Genomic DNA, 18,382 nt, shown 5'->3' on the forward strand with positions numbered 1-18,382 from the left:
CCAATGGGCTCCACCCAGTGGCGCTAACAAGGGGCCAGGAGGCCCCTGGGGTGGTCGTCCGCGTCCTCTTTCCAAGCGCGGCAGGCTGCTGGCCTTCCCTGCCTTTCCCCGAACCCCGTGGGAGCGCGCCAGGACCAACTCAGGCGAAACCACGGGCGTCACACCCCACCCGGCCGCGCCTCGCTTCGCCTCGCCTCGCCTCACGCTGGACGGGGGAGGCGGGACCAATCAGCGAGCGACGTCTCCCTTCCGATTCGAGGCCCCCGACGCGCGCCTCACACCCCGAGCTCCTCGCATTCTGATTGGCTGCGCGTGCCGTCGGTCCGGCCGGGAGGCGGGGCGGGCCGAAGGCAAGGGGAGGTGGGGAGGCGGTGGCCCACGAGTCCGCGTGCCCTGCTCAGCCCTGGGCCCTTCCCGCGGCGCTCGCCCTCCTTCCTTCCCTCCTCCGCTCCCTTCGTCTTCCGTGCGCGCCCCGCGCTGCGCTCGGCCGGCGTGCTTCGCGCCCTAACGGGCGTCTGGGGGCGCCAATCAGCGGGCGGCAGGGTGCCAGCCCCGGGGCTGCGCCGGCGAATCGGCGGGGCTCGCGGCCCGGGGTGGGAGGCGGGTCTACCGCGCGGCCGCGGCGGCAGAGGAGCAGCTCGCTAGCCTGCAGCCCGCGAGCGCCGAGCGAGCCGCTCGGAGGTGGGTTTGCTGTGGCCAGCGGCGGAGACTGGGCGGAAGCGGAGGTGGGCCGCCGGGTGAGGGCGCGGCCGGGGCCGCGCGGGGCAGAGAAGGGCGGCGGGCGCGCGCGCCTAGGGGAGGAGGGGCGGTGTCCCCACCCCCTCCTCCGCGGGCGGCGGCCGGACACCCTCCGCCTCTTCGCTTCTCTCTCGCCCCTCTCAGCTGCGCGCGCTCCGGGGCTGCCGGCGGGGCTCGGCCCTTGGGGGCGGGGTGGGGGCACGGCGGCCGGGAGTGTTTTTCAGTTCCGCCTCCAATCGCCCAGTACCCTTTTCCCTTCGCAGCCTCCTCCAATCCCATCGGAAGAGGAAGGAACAAAAGGTCCCGGGCCCCCCGGATCTGACGGGGCGGGACCTGGCGCCTGGGTGCAGGTAAAGCCTAGGCGCTGCGGGCCTCGGGCAGGGGTGTGTTTGTGTGCAGCCACGGCCGGCGTGTCACATGGCCACGGCGGGTGGGGGCTGGGGTGTGGCGAGGCCGGCACTGTGGGCGCGCGGGCCGGGGTCGGCCCGGGAGGAAAGGGCTGCAAGCTAGGAGTCCCCGCCCAGGCTTGGTGGCAGCCCGCCCGTGTCCCTTTCCTTGCACGGCTTGCACATCGGTTAGTTTGTGTTTCTGATTTTAAAGCCGAAGGACCAGATCTGTTGCAGGGGTTGTTAGGAAGCCAAGTTAGGAGCTTATGATACTTTGCTTCCACTTTTTTTTTTTTTGATTCTGTAACCTTTGTTAACCATAATAGTAGCGAACTCCGAATTGCTGTGTGTACTCAGAAATGTTTGCGGCTAATTCTCCGCACTGATCATCTTCAACAGTCTTACAAAGTTGCTTTGTGGGTGCAGTCTATTAGTTTTCATCTATCACACGGCTTCAGAAAAGACGCTAATTGATTTCACGTTTTCGGACTTGCTTTCAAAATTTCTGGTTGAATTATTGTTTTCTGGTGAGGAATACTGTCCTTGACTTAACGTACTTTTGTCTTTCACTTGCCCTTACGTGCTTTTGTGTTTTCCTTGTTACCCTAAACAAAAGAAAAACAACCAGGTTGATTTTATTTCTTCCTTTTTACCTAGTAGCTAAATACAACCTGTTTGTCAGACCTTTGTAGTTTAAAAATTCAGGTGAAAAGAATTTGGAAGTAATGTTTTAGAGCAGTCTTGTTACAGTTTGTTACAGCGTTGTGATTTTTAAAAAACTTTTAAAAACTACACATGTAAAAAAATTATTTGTAAAATATTAAGGGAAACTTACTTTGCAAAATTGATTACCAGAAACGCGAATTTCCAGAATTATTTTCTCTTATGATTTTAATATGAACTAAACCTGTTTCACTGATAGGAAGAATACGTGAAACTAACATGTAAACTTCCTATTATGCTCAAAATACACGTTACTTTACTTTTGATCCCTCTTTAAGTTTCCCTCCTGCAGAGGTGTTAAGAAATCAGTTAAATGAAACTGGAACGATTTTTGTGCAGGAGTTAGTAAAGCATATGTAATGTAGAGATGGGAGAAATTTAAAAGGAATTTCACAAATGTGTCGTTGAGGGACTTTTCATTTGTTTTAAAAAATAGCCATTCCGGATACTTCCCAGAAAGGTAAGGTACAGATGTTTGTATTAAATTGAGAAAGTAAGACATTTTTGAAGTTAAGTTTTCCCTGTAAATTTAGCTATGGTGTAATTTACCTAGCTGGTAAATTAAACTATGGTGTAGTAAATATAAATAGTTCTCGTTTATGGGCATTTCTGAGTGCTCATTTAAACTATCTTGATGTTAACATCTTGAATTTAAGGAAGCTTATTGGCCTGGTTTAATTAATGTAATTGGAATATAAATTGCTCGTAGTTTGGGTATTATATAGTGCAGCTACACCTAAAGTGATTTCTTTACATTGTAGGTGTTCAACAGTTTGGTGTTTTTTTTAATATTGTAGCCTACCTCAAGCTAAATTTCTACACAGTCTGTAAGGTTCATGAAATAATAGTCATGTAAGAAACTCCACAGGGTAATTTCCTGTTGTTGTGGCTTGTCAGGCAAGATTATGTATTTAACTCTTTATATAGGAATATTAGGGATTGTTTTATGTATTTCAGCAGTTCTCCTTAGTAAGAACAAAGGTTTCTTAAAGGGAGCAAGAAATCTTTCATTTTCTTACTGTGAATGTTAGAATAATGTTTCCATATTAGTTTACACTGGGAGAATTATGTAAGTGGAAGAAAACCCATTCAATTAAGCAGTTTAAACTGCTGGTCAAAGACTTGGAATTTTTATACATGCAAAAACTGTTATTGTCGGTTTGACTTTTTGGTCAAAAAGTTTGTCTTATTTTTTGAGTTTGTGCTTTAGGTCTCTAGAGGCCTTGTTTTCTAGCAGCTTTTTAGTACAGGTATTTGTAATGGATATAAAAGCTGTATCTAGTGCAGTCAGGCAGATGGAGGTTTATTCATATTCTTAGGACAAAAAGCATTTTTAGAGGGTGGAGGGGGCGTGTCTTTTTAGACTTTTTTTTTTTTTTGGTCTTTTGAGGGAAGAAAAAGAGCCAATTTTAGGCCATTAGTTTCCATAAGAGGAAAGATGTTTTCCACCAAGTACTGCAAAGGTATGTCAAAAAATGTGAAATGTAAAAAATTCAGACCAGTTCAGGTGAGGTTATGCACTCAACAAATAATTGGTACTTATTGGACAGGTAGCATTTATTCCACAAAAAAAATTCTCTTGTGTCAAGCCTTGGATTAGGCAATAAAGATTTTAATAAACAAGCACTCCTGTTCCTTAAAGGGATCAGGAAAGTGGAAACTTCATGTTTTCTGTCTCAGGCCTCAATGTTCAGAAAAGAAAATTTATTACGTTAGTGTACAAATCGATGGAGTTAGTGTAAAAATACATTATGGAGACAGTTTTTAAAATATACTTGCATTTTTTTCTGTATCAAATATTGAGGACATTGCCAGGAAAGATGTTGAAGTGTTAACTCAGAATGCCAAGGAGAACACTGTGTGTGGAGGGGTGCTCAAACCATTTTGCAGTCTATACAGCTGAAGATATGGCCAGTCTTGCAGAAACATGTTTGTTGCTTAACAGATGTACACTTGAAAGCTAATTTAATTTGGCCTCAATTTGATTAAGCATTTCCCTTTAGTTACACAAAGTGCTTAAGGAAAGAAGGCTAACTTGAATCAGCCATGTTCTAGGCAAAGGGTCCAGAATAATGTGAAAAAAATTCGTTAAACCAAGAATACAGATTGGGCAGCCATCTCATGTAGTAGGATGGCTTGATACATGGTTTCTCTGAGGATACTGGGTAACTTCCTTAGTCTGGTTTTCTAACTGGAATTGGAGGTGGTAACTCCTACCTCTTAATGTTGTAAAGATGAAATGAGTTTGGTTAAAGCACCTAGAGCAGTGCTTGAAATGTAAGAATTCTTCCCCCAAAAATCTCCATTCTTGCCCCTTTTTTGGTTGTGGGTTTTAGCTGTTTGGATTATTGCTAATCCAAATGATTTGCCTACAGCCCCTCACTACTTAACCTGTTATAAAATGTGATTGAGAAGAGAGCAAGCAACAAAGGCCCAAAGTGCCAACACTGGAACTAAACCTGAGTACTGACTGGTGTTTTAATTTAGAAAAAACTCACACATAGGCATCATTTGTCTTTAAAAAAAATGCTTCACATAGGTTTGTCACCACTTTGAAGCATAGGGGAGCTTTTCAGATCCTTAGTCAGAACCTGTTTTCATTTACTTAAATGTTCCTAACAAGCAACATTATCTGGTTTCTAATCCCACGGAAGATTAGAAACAAGTAGATTATGAGTAGTGTGAGAGGTTTAGCAGCGGTGTGGTGGGGGGTAGATAGGATGGGAAATTGTTAGCTACTAAGTACTGTAAGAAAAACAAAACAAGTTGATGAGGATAGAGGAGATAACCACAAGTCACAAAAATAAATATTCAAATCTTAACTAGCATATCTGGGACCATTTAGTGGAGGGCCAAATGGGAAAACCTAGTAATGAGTGTTCATCAATTAGCTTAAATCATATTTGGGAATATCTTTTCAAAAGAGTTGCGGTAATCTACATAATATTCTTTAGAGTGTTATTCAAGAATGACTAACAAAAATGTTATTAAAGGGATAGAGCATTGTGCTAAAGCAAAACATTTATTTCACGAAAGATCTCATGACCTACTATGAGATGTTTCACATTTCTTTTGCTATTCTGAGAGCCATGACTCCAGATTGAAAAGCATTTATGCTTAGGAGTATTAAAGAAGGGTCGCTGGAGTGGAACAGCATCCTGCATGTAAGTCATTCTTGTCAGTCTGCAGAAGTGTCCTGTGAAACCATATGCAGCCTTTAAGGTAGAGTATGCTAGAGATTTCTAGGACATGGCAAGTGTGGGAAGTTGACTTACCTCTATGTTGAGGGTTTCTTGCCTGTTCTGTGTGATGCTTTGATGCTTAAATGATGTTTTTTTGGATCCTAATTTCAAAGTTACTTTCTAAATTGTCTGCTCCATTAAATAATTGTTAAGGGCCTTATAATAGATAGCTTTGGCTTTTTGAAACAATTTTAGCAGTAGTACAGAAATGATCTACCCATTTTTCATTTAAAAAAATCACAGATTTTGCTTATTGTACAAAGTTGACGTATTTAGTTGGAAATTTCAATGCTGACTCTACATTTACATCTTAAACATAGAGCTAAGCTTTAATTCAGCATATAGAGAAGATAACAATTTTGTCAAGCTAGGTGGATTTAGACTTTGCCTGTGGTTTGGTCAGATAGCTTAGAAATATTAGGATAATTCTGTAGTTTACATACTTTCCTTGTACTTCATAAAGTGAGTACTTCAGTGAGTTCTGTTTAGTTGTAACTGAACCGCACTGTTAGGATACGTGATTAGTAATTTAGGTATGTTTTATGTTTGTACTGTTTAAGAAAACAAATCTTTGCCAGGTGTGATGGCTTGTAATCCCACCTGAGGAGGCTGAGGAATGAGAGATCACTGTGAGTTCAAGGCCAGTCAGAATTACATCCTGAAAACCTGTCTCAAAACATCCCAAAAAAGAAATCTGTGATTCATTCTCATTAAAATTTGTGAGTTACTATGAAATTGTTCCTAATTAAAAATCTGTGAATACATTGACCTCACACCTGTAGCATAGTGGAAAGTGAGTGTAGACTTTCTGGTTTGCATCTGAAAACCTGTATTTCAACCGACAACACTCAACCTCCATTTTTGCAGGGGAAGGGACAGTTTCAGGTTGAATGTATTTGATTAGTAAGCAAGAATAATCTTGAGTTCCTGGAAGTCCATCTGTTCATTATCTTGAGTCTCTTCAGTCAAAACTCCTGATTTCAGGAAGTTAACATAGTCTCTGATCTTTTTACTTATTTAAAAGTAAATGGCCATAAAGAAAGATAAACTTGAGATATCAGTAGAAAAATGGATGCACTTTGAGACGATGTTAAGTGAAATAAAACAGGTACATGAGCCTAAATGTCACAGTTTCTCGTGTATGAGAAACCCAAATTATAAATAAAGATCAAAATAAAAGATAATAGGAAGTAGGGAGATAGATCTCAGATGGGAAAGGGATTAAGATGGAGGGAAAGGGGATGAAAAAAGGAAATAAGACATTATACATGTACCAGCTGCACACAAGGAATGTAAACAAGTACTATAAACATGCACTAATAAACACTTTTAAAATGAGCTGCATTTTCATATGCTGCTCCAGCTATTTCCAGAATTTCTATAAAGAGAAAATATTGTCCTGTAAATAGTAAGAAAATATTTCATTTAAAGCACATCTTTTATTTCAAGGTATAGGGTGATGAATCTAAATGTGCGTAGTATACACTATCAGTCCCTTATAGATATTGCAGTGGGAGCTGAGTCCAGTCCTTCTCCCTTGACTTGAACTGAACTATAAGAACTTCAGGGAAATGCTTTTCTTTATCTGGCAGTGAGTATTTTCTATATTTAGGCCACCTTATTAAATATTTTTGACATGGGTAGTTTAAGTTGCAGTTCATGTTAGCTGGTCAGTTAAGTTTTTTTCTAAAAAATGTTGACGAAAGGGGCCAGTTTTGGCCAGAGGCTTGCGTATTGACCAGTTCTGCTCTAAAACAGTATTTTACACACTTTGAATACACCCATCTGTGCATAAAGTAGCGACCAGAAAACCTTAAGAGAATGTCATGCAAAATTTGCAAAATGTAAAAAAAAGTATATAAAAAAAATGAAGCTTGCTTTTTTTTTGAGGGGGGTGGAAGGGTGAATGGACAGCTGAGCAAGCTCTGCTTGATCAGTTTTCCTCTCGTTCTGCCTCCTAGGAGGCCTTCAAAGTATACTGCTTAGGGAGCAGCAAATAGGTCTCTCAGGAGTGTATACTGTACCTAACAGAGAGTTGCCAACCATGTATAGTAGTTTAGTATTTGAAATACAGCTATTGTGATTAAAGAATGGAATGTCAAATTTTATTTAGTTTCAGGTTAATTTTAATCTGAATTTAGATGGCCCTGTGTGGCTAATGGCTGCTGTATTGGACAGCACAGATAAAGAACATCTTTTTTTTTTTTTTTTTTAATTTGAGACAGGTTCTTGCAACAAGTTCATTTTGACCTTGAACTAACAGTGTAGACCAGCCTGGCATGGAACTTGCAGCAGACTTCCTGCCTCAGCCTTCCGGGTGTTGGAATTACTGTCATCTGTCACCCCAGAACATTTCCATGATTGTAGAGAAAGTTCTGATGGACAGTTTGACTGTAGACTTGGTTAATTGCGGACCCTTCCCTCATAATTTGATATGGGTGCTAAGAGCTACTTTAAAGACAGGGCAAGCAAATTCAGAAGGCCGTTGGAGTATTTAATAGTCTTGCTGTTTTGAGTGTGGGCATGGGTTGTCTTGTGATGGGTTTTATAATCTGGTAATGATAAACGAGTATGTAAGTTACATGTTTATGAGTTATGATAGACGTGGGGATTCCACCCAACTCATTAAAGGTGAAAGGAGTATAACTGGAAAATAGAACAGGTAGTCTCTTTGAACATTACCTGTCTTCCTCCACAGGATCAATTTAAGTTTCCATTTGGCAGTGTCTTTCTATCTTACAGCCTTTGAAACAACATAGAATTGAGAAGTCCTTTTTAAAATAGTTTGATTTTATGTGTTTCAATACTTTCATGCTTCCCATCATTCTGGTTACTGTGATTTTTTTTTTTTTTTTTTTTTTTGGTTTGGTTTGGTTAATAGTAGGGAACTTTAGATTATTAGTGGTACATGTTTCTCTACTTAGTAGAGAAACTGTACAAGACTGATTTTTTGCTATTTCCGGTGGGAGTTGGGGTTCTGCGAGGCGTTACCATCATATTTCAAGTATTTTATGTTGTAATATCTGCTTTTCCTTTTGAAATAAAAATTCATATAGGTGTTTGAGGAGTACTTTGTGCCTGCAATTTGAAGATATTTGAGAAATTTCTCTATACCTTTTAAAAGTGCAATTTGTGTTTAATTGCTTCCTCTGTTTTCAACTTCAGCTTTCAGTTTTTACCAGTCTTTCTCGTATTCCCCGTTCACATAACATTGGTAAGCTTAAGTCTCTTCTCAGCAATCGTGCTTTCATTAGTGTTTGCCATTGTGGACTATTTTTCCTCATCTATATTTATTTATTTATTTTTGAGTCATGGTCTTGCTTTGTAGTTCAGGCTGGCCTCAAACTTGGGCAATCTTTCTGGCTTAGCTTTCCCAGTGCTTAGATAGCAGGTGTGTGCCACTATTCCCCGCTTTCATCTAAATTTCTAAAAGTCATACAAGCACAAGTTGAAACAGACACAGGTGAGGCCCATTCCTCTTACAGCAACCACATAGACATGTTAGACTACATGACAACTTTTTGGTTATGTGCATAGTTGAGAGAGAGAGTTGCACATACATGCTAGGAAAAAATTAAACCATGGTAATGAAAAGCTGGCCTTGGGAGTTTACTGGAGATAGGATCCAGTAGCAGGGGATGAGGTGATAGTGCCTTTCAAGGAAAGAAGATGGAACTCTGGGAACTGTATTTAAAAAGAAAACTGGTATCATTGAAACATCTGCTTCTGGGAAGAAAAGCCTCAAACATTTCTACAGTGGAAATGCTAGTTTTTGGGTGGGTTTAATTAAATATTACTATTGAGACAATAAAAAAATACAAATCTACAGTGGGCTGTGGAATGGTGAGTTTTTGTCTAGGTCATTTGTTGTAATTTGAAGTTTTAAGAATATGCAGTGAAAAGTGTCGGCCTGAACTTTGCCACCCATTTGCAAATAGTGTTACTAGGATTTTATGTATTGTTCATATGTAAGCAACTCTGTATTATCTTTTTAGTGTAAGTGGTCATATGTTTTACTTAAAAGTATGTCAGTGTATTTTGTCTTTATATATTTCTCCAGGACTCTGTTGGTGAACGTTTAGGTTTTCCAAGTGGGTGGTAATAAAAAGTGTTGTAACAAATAACTATATATCATTTTCCAGCTGTGTAGGTAGTTGCATTTATAGTTTATTTTAGAGAATGTACTTTATTCTAAATTTTTAGAATTTTGCTGTAAGAGGAATGGGCCTCACCTGTGTCTGTTTCAACTTGTGCTTGTATGACTTTGAGAAATTTAGATGAAACACGTTTTTTAAGCAGGTAATACTACATGCTTGTAGTACAAAATGTAAAAGGAATAAAATAGAAATAATGAAAATTGAGTTCTCTCAAGTTTCTGCCTGCACTTGTGCTTTCCAGAAATGTAATCATTGTTACTAGCTTCTTGTGTGTTCTAGAGGTGCTCTGTCCAGTGTGATAGTCACTAGCCACATGTGGCCAGTGAACACTTGAAACGTAACTAGTCTAAACTGATAGGGCTGGCAAGTGTACACTAGATTTCTAGCAGTACAAAAATAGAATATATAAACCTTATTAATATTACAGATTGCATAGTGAAATGATATATTTGGTTCCATTAATTAAATTATTATCTTTTTATTAGCAACTGAATGTATCCCCTCAAAAATTCATATGTTAAAATCATAACTCTATACTATGGTGTATTAGGAAATGTGGCTTTGGGGAGGTAATTAGAGCTTAAATGTGTAGGCCTTATAAATGAGATTAGAACCCTTTAAAAGAGACCCCATGGGGGCTCTCTTGCTCTCCCCTTCTGCCGGTAAAGATAGGATAGAAAATTTAGCTGGATGAGAGACCTCACCAGAACCTGCTTATTTTCCTTGTCTTGGACCTTTGTCCTTTCAGGATTATGAGAAATTTCTGTTATTTATAAGATACCTAGTCTATGATAATTTGTTGGAGCAGCTTGGACTAAGTAAGGCAGATCCATTTTTACTTTTTAAATGTGATTAGTAGAAAACTTACATATGTGATTAGCATTCATTCTGTTGATCTAAAGAAATTCCATGTACATATAAATAAGACAATCCAATTTTCCTTTTACTCAGGCAAAGCATGTTTTTTTATTTGCATTGTAATCTGTGGGATCAGATATGTCTTTCTAAGATGTTGGTAAGCAGAAGTACCAGGCTGTACCTAGTACTCTTCACCTAGTTATCATTTTTTCCCATGTGTTTATCATTATCACTGTGGGTCTGATCAGTGAACATGATGCTTCCATTGATTTTTGCAGTGTTTGCTCACTTTGGAGAGAAACCTGGCATTATTCATGGTTCTGCATTTTTGATCCGTCTCCAGTTGGTGCTGGCTGCCTCTCCCTTTAGTACAGAACAGTCATGCTGAGATTCCTTTTCACTATCATGGTATAGATTTCCTTCATTTTTTTCTTTGTTAGATATCCTTTTTTAAATCTTTCCTTTGATGAAATATTATGTTTCAGTACCTTCCTCTAGGGAGAGTGTGGGACTAAATATTTGGAAGATGTCGCATGTTTGAAAATGCCATTTATTTGATGCTAGCTGGGTAATAAAGTTGGAAGTAATGTTTTAGGATTATGGAGACATTGCTATATTGACTGTTTACAGTGATACCCTTGTGAAAACCAAAGCCATTCTGTTTGTTGTTGTATTTTTAGTACTGGGGATCAACTCCCAGCCCCACCAAAGGCATTCTGCATCTTTTCTGTATGATCTGTTTCATTTCTTCCCTGAATACCTTAGGCTCTTCCTTTGTCTTCAGCATTTGTAAGGTTTCATTGTCTCCAGCCTTAATGTAGGTGGGAGTTCATCCATTGCCTTGGATCTTGTGCCCTATGGTTTGAAGACTCTTTTCGTATATTTCAGGAAATTTCTCTTGATTTCTTTTTTTGTCTTTCCTACTTGCCATTATTGTCTTTTTGGAACTTCTTTTTGCATATTGGCCCTCCAGAACTGGACCTTCAGTTTTTCTTCATCTTTCTCTGTTTTCAGTCTTTACTGATTTCTGGGGATTTCCTGTATGTTACCCCCCCCCCCCCATTATTGCTTTTTAAAGTGGCTTGAAGCTTTAAAAATTTTTTTGGGTACTGGAAATTGGACTCATAATTTTGCATTTGCTAGGCAGGTGCTGCTGCAGAGCTGTATCCCCAGCCCTGCTTTTATTGCTTTGTTTTTCTTTTTTCCTATTTGTTACTCTTTACCATTCCTTTCTAGAGCCTGCTGCTCTTGCTTCTTTGTTGTTACATTGTCTCTTACTGCTGTAGCTGTTTCGATGATGTTTTCGCCTCAGCTTTGTCTTTTTGAAGCTGTATATTTGTTTTTGTGGGCCATTTTTCCCCTTGTAAAATCTTGACTGAGGTAGGTAGGGTTTAGAAAGCTCCACTGTGGGAAGGCTTATCTTTTTTAGTTTCACTGTGCAGGGATCTGATTGAGCTCTTTGTTTATCAGTATTAGTGTCTATTTGTCTTCTGGATTAGCCAGTTACAACTAACCAGTAGAAGATCTGGCTGCTAGTATTTGGGTGCCAGACTCCAGTGGAAGAATGGGTTAGGGAATCTGCATTAGGAGTCAGTGTGCTTATATTTATTTACTGTTCCCATTCTTATACTGAGACCATCTTCCAGTTCAGGAATACTGTTTTATCCTCTGCAGGGAATAAACATTAATGCTGAGGGGCAGTTTCTCACAGAAGAGCAGGAGAGCAAGCAAAACATGTCCCTCCCTCTAACCTAATTCCTTCTCCTGCAGCTCTCCTCTGACCCTGCCTCCTCCCTTTGAATCTATTCCTGCTTTAATAACTGGTGTTAGTGAAAAATCTTTCTAGGAGTTTGTTAACCAGGTTTTAGCTTTTGCTATGGTGAGCCTTGAGTTTTCTGATTTGTTCACAATTACTGTTCCTCTAATGCTAGCTATCAGTTTGCTTCTGCTTTTTTCTTAGGATCTTAAGGTAGTCTTGTCTTTTTAAATTCCTTTATCATGTACTCTTACTTTGTTTGAGATGTAATCTTGCTGTGTCCTAGGCTGGTCTTGAAACATAAGGACTCAAGTGACTGTACTTTCTCAGCCTGCTGAGTGGCTGGGACGATAGGCATGTGCCACCATGCCTGCTCCTTTATTGTTTTTATCTATTAAGTTATCTTTATTTTACTGTTGTGTTTTAAAACTTACTTTTTTATTTGGGCTTGGACCTGAAGCCTTTGTCCCCTGAGCTACATCTCAGTCCTTTATTTTTAAATTTTAAAACAGGATCTTTCTGACTTGTCGAGGCTGGGCATGAACTTTGAATTCTCCTGCCTCAGCCTCTGCTTTCCATATCTGGTATTACAGGGTTTGCACACCATCCTTGTGTGTCTCATGTTTTTTATAGGGGATACTATCATCATCTGAAGCCCACTAACGAGATTGTTGGCTATTAAACCAATTTTAAGAGTAATTCTTTGAAGAATTTAAATAAAATGTATAACTCCAAACGAACAAGAATAAAGGGATGAAAGTCAAAATTTGATCATTGTGAGATAGGAAGGATAGAAAAAAAAAAGCAAAGAAAATGCATAGAGATTAGAAAACAAAATGGTAGAAAGTAAGTTTAAATCTCTATAGCTTTTTTTTTTGGGAGACAGGATCTCAGTATGTAGGTCAGGCTGGCTTTGAATTTACAGCAACCCTTTCTCAGCCTCTTGAGTGCTTGAATTATAGGCATGTGCCATGATGCCAATATATTGTTTAGATTAAACTTACTGGAGAATGGAAATTTTTAAAAAATTGACTAGATACTTTTTATTAATATGGGTAGGGTAGGCTGTCCCTGAAATGCTTGGACCAGGAGTGTATTGAGTTTTTTATGGCGTTTAAAATATATGCATATACATTATATAGGTTGGAAATGAGACTAGAGTCTAAGTAAAAATTCACTTATGTTTCATATACATCCCATACACATACCTGAAGGTAACTGTACAATATTTCCATACACTTGCATGTTTACTGAGACCTGACCCATGAGATCAGGTGGAATTTTGCATTTGTGGTGTCATGTCGGTGCTCAAAAAGTTTGATTTTTGGAGCTTTTTTTTTTTTTTTTTTTGGTATTAGGGATTGAACTCTCAACCGCACGCTTGCCAGGCAGGGGCTTATGTCACTTGAGCTAAATCCCTGGCTCCAATTTTGGAGCATTGTAAGTTTTCATTTTAAGGAGGTTCAGTCCATAAATGAACTGTAAAGTACGAGCTCATTGCCAAAGTCCTGGGTTAAATCCCCAGTATTGCATTAAAACAAAAAGATAGATGTAATAACATAATTTAAAAGTAATGAGAAAAGATAACTAGGCATAATCTGTAAGATAAAATTGACAGAATTATAAGGATCAGTATGCAAATCTGTAGTAGTGGTAGGAAATGTTAATATACTTAAGTAGTTTTAAGAAAAGATAGATAAAGAAATTACAAGGAAATGGGATTGGAGGTCATGAACTCTGGGTTCAATCCCTATTCCCTACTGGGGCAAATTATAAGGTAGACTGGATTGGAAGAGTATTATTAGCAAGTACCCAGTAATCACTGGTGATAGGTTCTTTTAAGTACTCATGGAATTTTGCAAAAATTGATTATGTGTTAGACATCAAAGTGAGTGCTGACAAATTATATACCTTACAAATCACATCCTTGGACTGAAGTACAGTTAAGTTAGTAACCTAATAGGATAATACCAACAGTCACCCCCAAATCCATAGCTGTATAGTAAAGCACATAGTTCTAAATTTACGGGATGAGGAGCAACTCAATAAAAACCAGAAATTATTTAGACCAGAATGATGAAACTATTCATATCTTAACTCAGATAAGCCTGGGGGATGTTGCTCAGTAGTAAGTGCTTGCCTAGTTTATACAAGGCTCTGGGTTTGATCTCCAGTCTAGGATACAAGTACAGTGTCTTTGCTTATGTAAGAAACTTGGATTCCTAAATATTTGCTGGTAAATAGCTGAGAAGTAGTGAGTTGTCTGTTGAGTTAGAAAACAGTTTTGAATGCAACGGTAGAGCAATTAATTTAAAAAAAGCTAGTGGTAGGTCAGTTAAACCAAAAGTGCTAAATTGAAAAGACTTCAGTTTGCCAAGATTGATAAGAGAAAAAGAAGGTACAGATGTATTAGAATGGAAAAGAGGATATGGGTGCAGAAACATTAAATTTTAATTTTGGGGTTTTGTTTTGTTTTTTGGTACTGGGGAAACAAATTCAGGATCTCACGCTTGCCAGGCAGGCACTGTACTGGTGAGCTAAATCCCCAACCCTGTGTTAAGATTTTTATTTGTTTGTTTATTTTATTTTTATCTTTTTGAGACAGTTTGACTATAAAGTTCAGACTGGCCTTGACTTCACATTGTAGTCCAGGCTGGCCTCAAACTCCCGGTGATCCTCCTGGGTGCTAGGATTACAAGAGTGTGCCATCACATGTGGCCTTGAGATTTTTTAAAACAATTTTATTGTTTACATTTGGAGGTAGATAAAGTGGATGATTTCTAGCAACATAAATGACCAAAGTTGGTTTAATAATTAGCAACTTGACTACATGATTTAAGAACGTAAATTCATACTTCGGAATTCTAGGTACATCAAAATACAATTAAAAATCCCAAAACAAAACACCAAGTGAAAATCCCAGATGGGTACGTACTAGCTAAGGTGAAGAATCAATCATCTGACTATGATAGAAAATGTTAAGAATGTCATTTTGCGAGGGTCTCATAGTTTCGGTACTTCACGGAGAGAGTATGAGAAATGGAACAGAGAAGTCACATTTCACTAATGAATATGGAAATAAAACTTGTAGATGAAATGTTACTAGCATTGACTCAAACTAAAAGTACCATGACTAATTAGCAGTTGTGTCACGAATGTAAAAGTGGTTAAATATTAGAAAACCTGTAAATGAAATTCATCACATTAATGCATTAAAGGTGGAAAAAAATGATAATCTTGATGAGAGAGAAAGCATATGGTAGGATTCAGTACTTGTTCATAACAAAAATTCTTTGAAAACTAGGAATAGAAGGTAATGTATTAAAGGGTGTCGATTAAAAGATGGCTTGCATAAAGGGTAATTCCACCTACAAAGTTTAGAATAGGTAAAATTAATACTTGCTATTATAAATCAAATTAAAAGTTGCATGGATGGAGCTTTAGGATTGACTGAAGCTGGACACAAGGAACTTTTTGGAATAATGAAAATACTCTGAATAAGGGTTGTATGGATGTAAAATTCATCAAGGTTCATCAAATTGCATACTTAACATCTATACTGCTTAAGTTGTACCTCAGTAAAATTAATTTTAAAAATATATTTGTGTGTCAGCAACAAACTAAATGAAAAATAAATGACATTTCAAATGGCAACACAAATTGTAAAATACATAGGAGTAAACAAATGTGTAGGACCCTAATGGGGAAAAATTTTATTACTCATATAATTCACATTATAAGGAGAGATGCATCAAGATGTAAAGCCAGCATTAAAAAAATGAATTTGAGGGGTTGGGGATTTAGCTCAGCGGCAGAAGTGCCTGCCTTGCAAGCAGGCAGTCGTGAGCTTGATCCTCGGTACTGATAAAAAGGAAAAAGACATAAAAAAATGAGTTTGAGATGGTGCACAGCTATAATCCTAGCACTTCAAATGCTGAGGATTGTGAGTTTTAAGGCCAGTCTGATTTACATGGTGAGACCCTGTCTTGAGAAAACAAAAGCAAAAGCTAGATGTGGTGAAATAAATTTCCAAACAACCTAGGGTGTTCAGTCCTCCAATACCACAAAAGAAACAAAACACCAAAAAGACAAGAGTCCACCTGAGGAGATGAACGACCTTTACAATGAAAATTACAGAATAGTGAAAAAACTGAAGAGATTACAAAATGAGATCTCCCTTGTTCATGGATAGACAGAATATTGTTTTAATGGGGTACTGCCAAAAGTAATGTGCAGATTCAGTGTGATCCTTATTAAAATATCAACAACATTTTTCACAGAACTAGAAAAACAGTGCTTAAAGTCCATTTGGGCACACCAAGACCTAGAATAACCAAAGCAGCCTTGAGCAATAAGTGATGCTAGAGGCATTGTGATACCTGATTTCAACATACGCTGTAAAGCCATAGTAAAAAAACAACATGATATTGGTGCAGAAACAGACCGGTGAAGTGAAACAACACAGGGAAAGAAACCCACGTACACCCAACCATTTGATTTGACAGAAGAGCTAAAAACATGGAGAAAAAAGCCTCTTTAACAAATAGTATTTGGAAAACTAGGTGTCCACATAAAGAAGATTGAAACTAGATCTCTTTTATCTCTTACCATGTACTAAAAACCGGAATAGAGCTAAGACCAGAAACTAAAGTGTTAGGAGAAACAGATGAAACCACAGGCGCAGGCAAAGACGTTCTGTAGCACAGTAAACTGTCAGGAATCAACAAATGGAATTTTATCAATTTAAGAAGCTTGTGCAGAGCAAAGAAACAATTTAAGAAGCTTGTGCAGAGCAAAGAAACAATGAAATGGAAGAAAAATCTTTGGTAGTTATTCTTCTGGCAATATATAGAATATATAGAAACACCAAAAAATCGGATAGCTTAGTCAATAAGTGAGCAAATGAATTGAACAGAGACTTCTCAAAAGGAGTACAAAAGGCAAATTAGTTACATAAAAAATGGCTGTCTTTAGCTGTTAGATAAATATAAAACTACATTGAAGGTTCATCTCATCTAGTCAAAATGGCTATCACCAAGAATAAAAACAATGCTGATAAGAATGAGGGACAAGAAGGAAACTTCTGCCCTTCTGACATGTTAAGTGAGTATAGGCGCTATGGAAATTAGTATAAAGGTTCCTCAAAAGTGAAAAGTAAAACTACCATATGACCCTGCTCCTTGGTATGTAATTGAAGGAATTAAAGTCATCATGTAGATACCTGCATACCCTTGTTTATGTGACAGTTCACAGTAGTCGAGACACTGAACTAGCCTAGATGCCCATCAGCAGATGAATGGATAAAGCAAGTGGGCAGTGGAATATTATTCAGCTATAAAGGACAAAATTATGTCATTTGCAGGAAAATGAGTGGACCTGGAGAGAAGCATGTTAAGCAGTGTAAGCTAAACTTGAAGACAAGAATTGCACATTTTCCGTAGTCTAGAATCTAAGATGCCACGAAAGTAGAAGACATGGGAAAAGGAATACGGAGTGATAGTATTATAAACAAGGATCATTGGAAAGATGGGAAAGTTAATATATTATTGATCATATCAGTCACATCATTGGTGATACAATTTGTTGAGGTAAAAAGGTATCCACTATGCTTCATTAAGTGAAATGGCAGGTCAGTATGATGTCATTGCCCATTTTTTAATTTAAAAGGGTTTACATATAGAGGTCATCAAATCATCTAGACTGATGCTTGTTTACATATTTAAATTTGTCTCTGGGAGATGTTGAGCACATTTGTTTTTTTGTCGAATATTTTCTGACTTGTGCTTTATAAAATGTTTCTGGAAGAGTTGCAGTATATGAGGTGACAAATATTAGCTTGATTGTAGTAATAATTTCACAATGTATAAATAAATCACCGTTAAATTGTCAGTTATACTCAAAAATTGAGAGATGCTTGTGTTTATTGGAATATACTGTCATAATGATATCAGTTTTCTTCCACTTTAAATTGTTGTTCCAGTTAAAATATCTGCAAGTAAAAGGAAATTTACTTAGTCAGATACCAGGATATCATATATACATTTATTGGTTAAGATGGGTGGTATTTACCTCAGACCAATAAGGACTAATGGAAGAAAATGAGAGCCCAGAAACACATGTAGCAGCATAAATTGGAGGAAAAAGTTTCAGTACATTGTGCTGGTGTACCTGGTTATCTGTGGGGGGTGTTGGGGAATACTTCTCACATGTAAAAATAAATTTTAAGTAAACTAGATAACTAAAGGTTGTAAGCAAAGTGGGACTGGTGTAGCAGATTAAAACACATCAAGTTTTTGAAGAAACATGTTTAAAAGGTATTGCAGATTTAAAATGATAAATTTGAACACTAATGTGAAATACAAGGGCCATCAGAAGTCACTTGCTGACTGAAGATACATTCAACCTGTGTGACAAAAGATTAGTATCCAGAATATGTAAATAAGCAGTATGGATTAAGAAAGTGATGAATGTGAACAAGCAATATAGAAATATTCTGAAAAACGAGTAACTGGAAAGATAGAC

General features: G+C 38.4%; 1 protein-coding gene across 7 annotated transcripts in view; it reads left to right on the forward strand.

The window, feature by feature from the left end:
• Positions 1-542: 542 nt before the first annotated feature.
• Positions 543-18,382, forward strand: part of Smad2 (SMAD family member 2) — a 77,248-nt gene continuing 59,408 nt past the window's right edge. For 3 of the 7 annotated variants that reach the window (XM_063231717.1, XM_063231722.1, XM_063231721.1), the window contains exon 1: positions 543-681. The gene's annotated coding sequence lies outside the window, so the exon portion shown is untranslated. Of the gene's footprint in view, positions 682-706; positions 726-1,001; positions 1,089-18,382 lie in introns of those variants that run through there. The other 4 variants (XM_063231719.1, XM_013157174.3, XM_063231718.1 and 1 more) reach the window with 3 other exon arrangements.

The sequence above is a fragment of the Cavia porcellus genome, unplaced genomic scaffold, assembly GCF_034190915.1.
Source record: "Cavia porcellus strain 051 isolate PalLab524CR breed Dunkin Hartley unplaced genomic scaffold, mCavPor4.1 scaffold_20, whole genome shotgun sequence".
NCBI classification, from domain to species: Eukaryota; Metazoa; Chordata; class Mammalia; order Rodentia; family Caviidae; genus Cavia; species Cavia porcellus.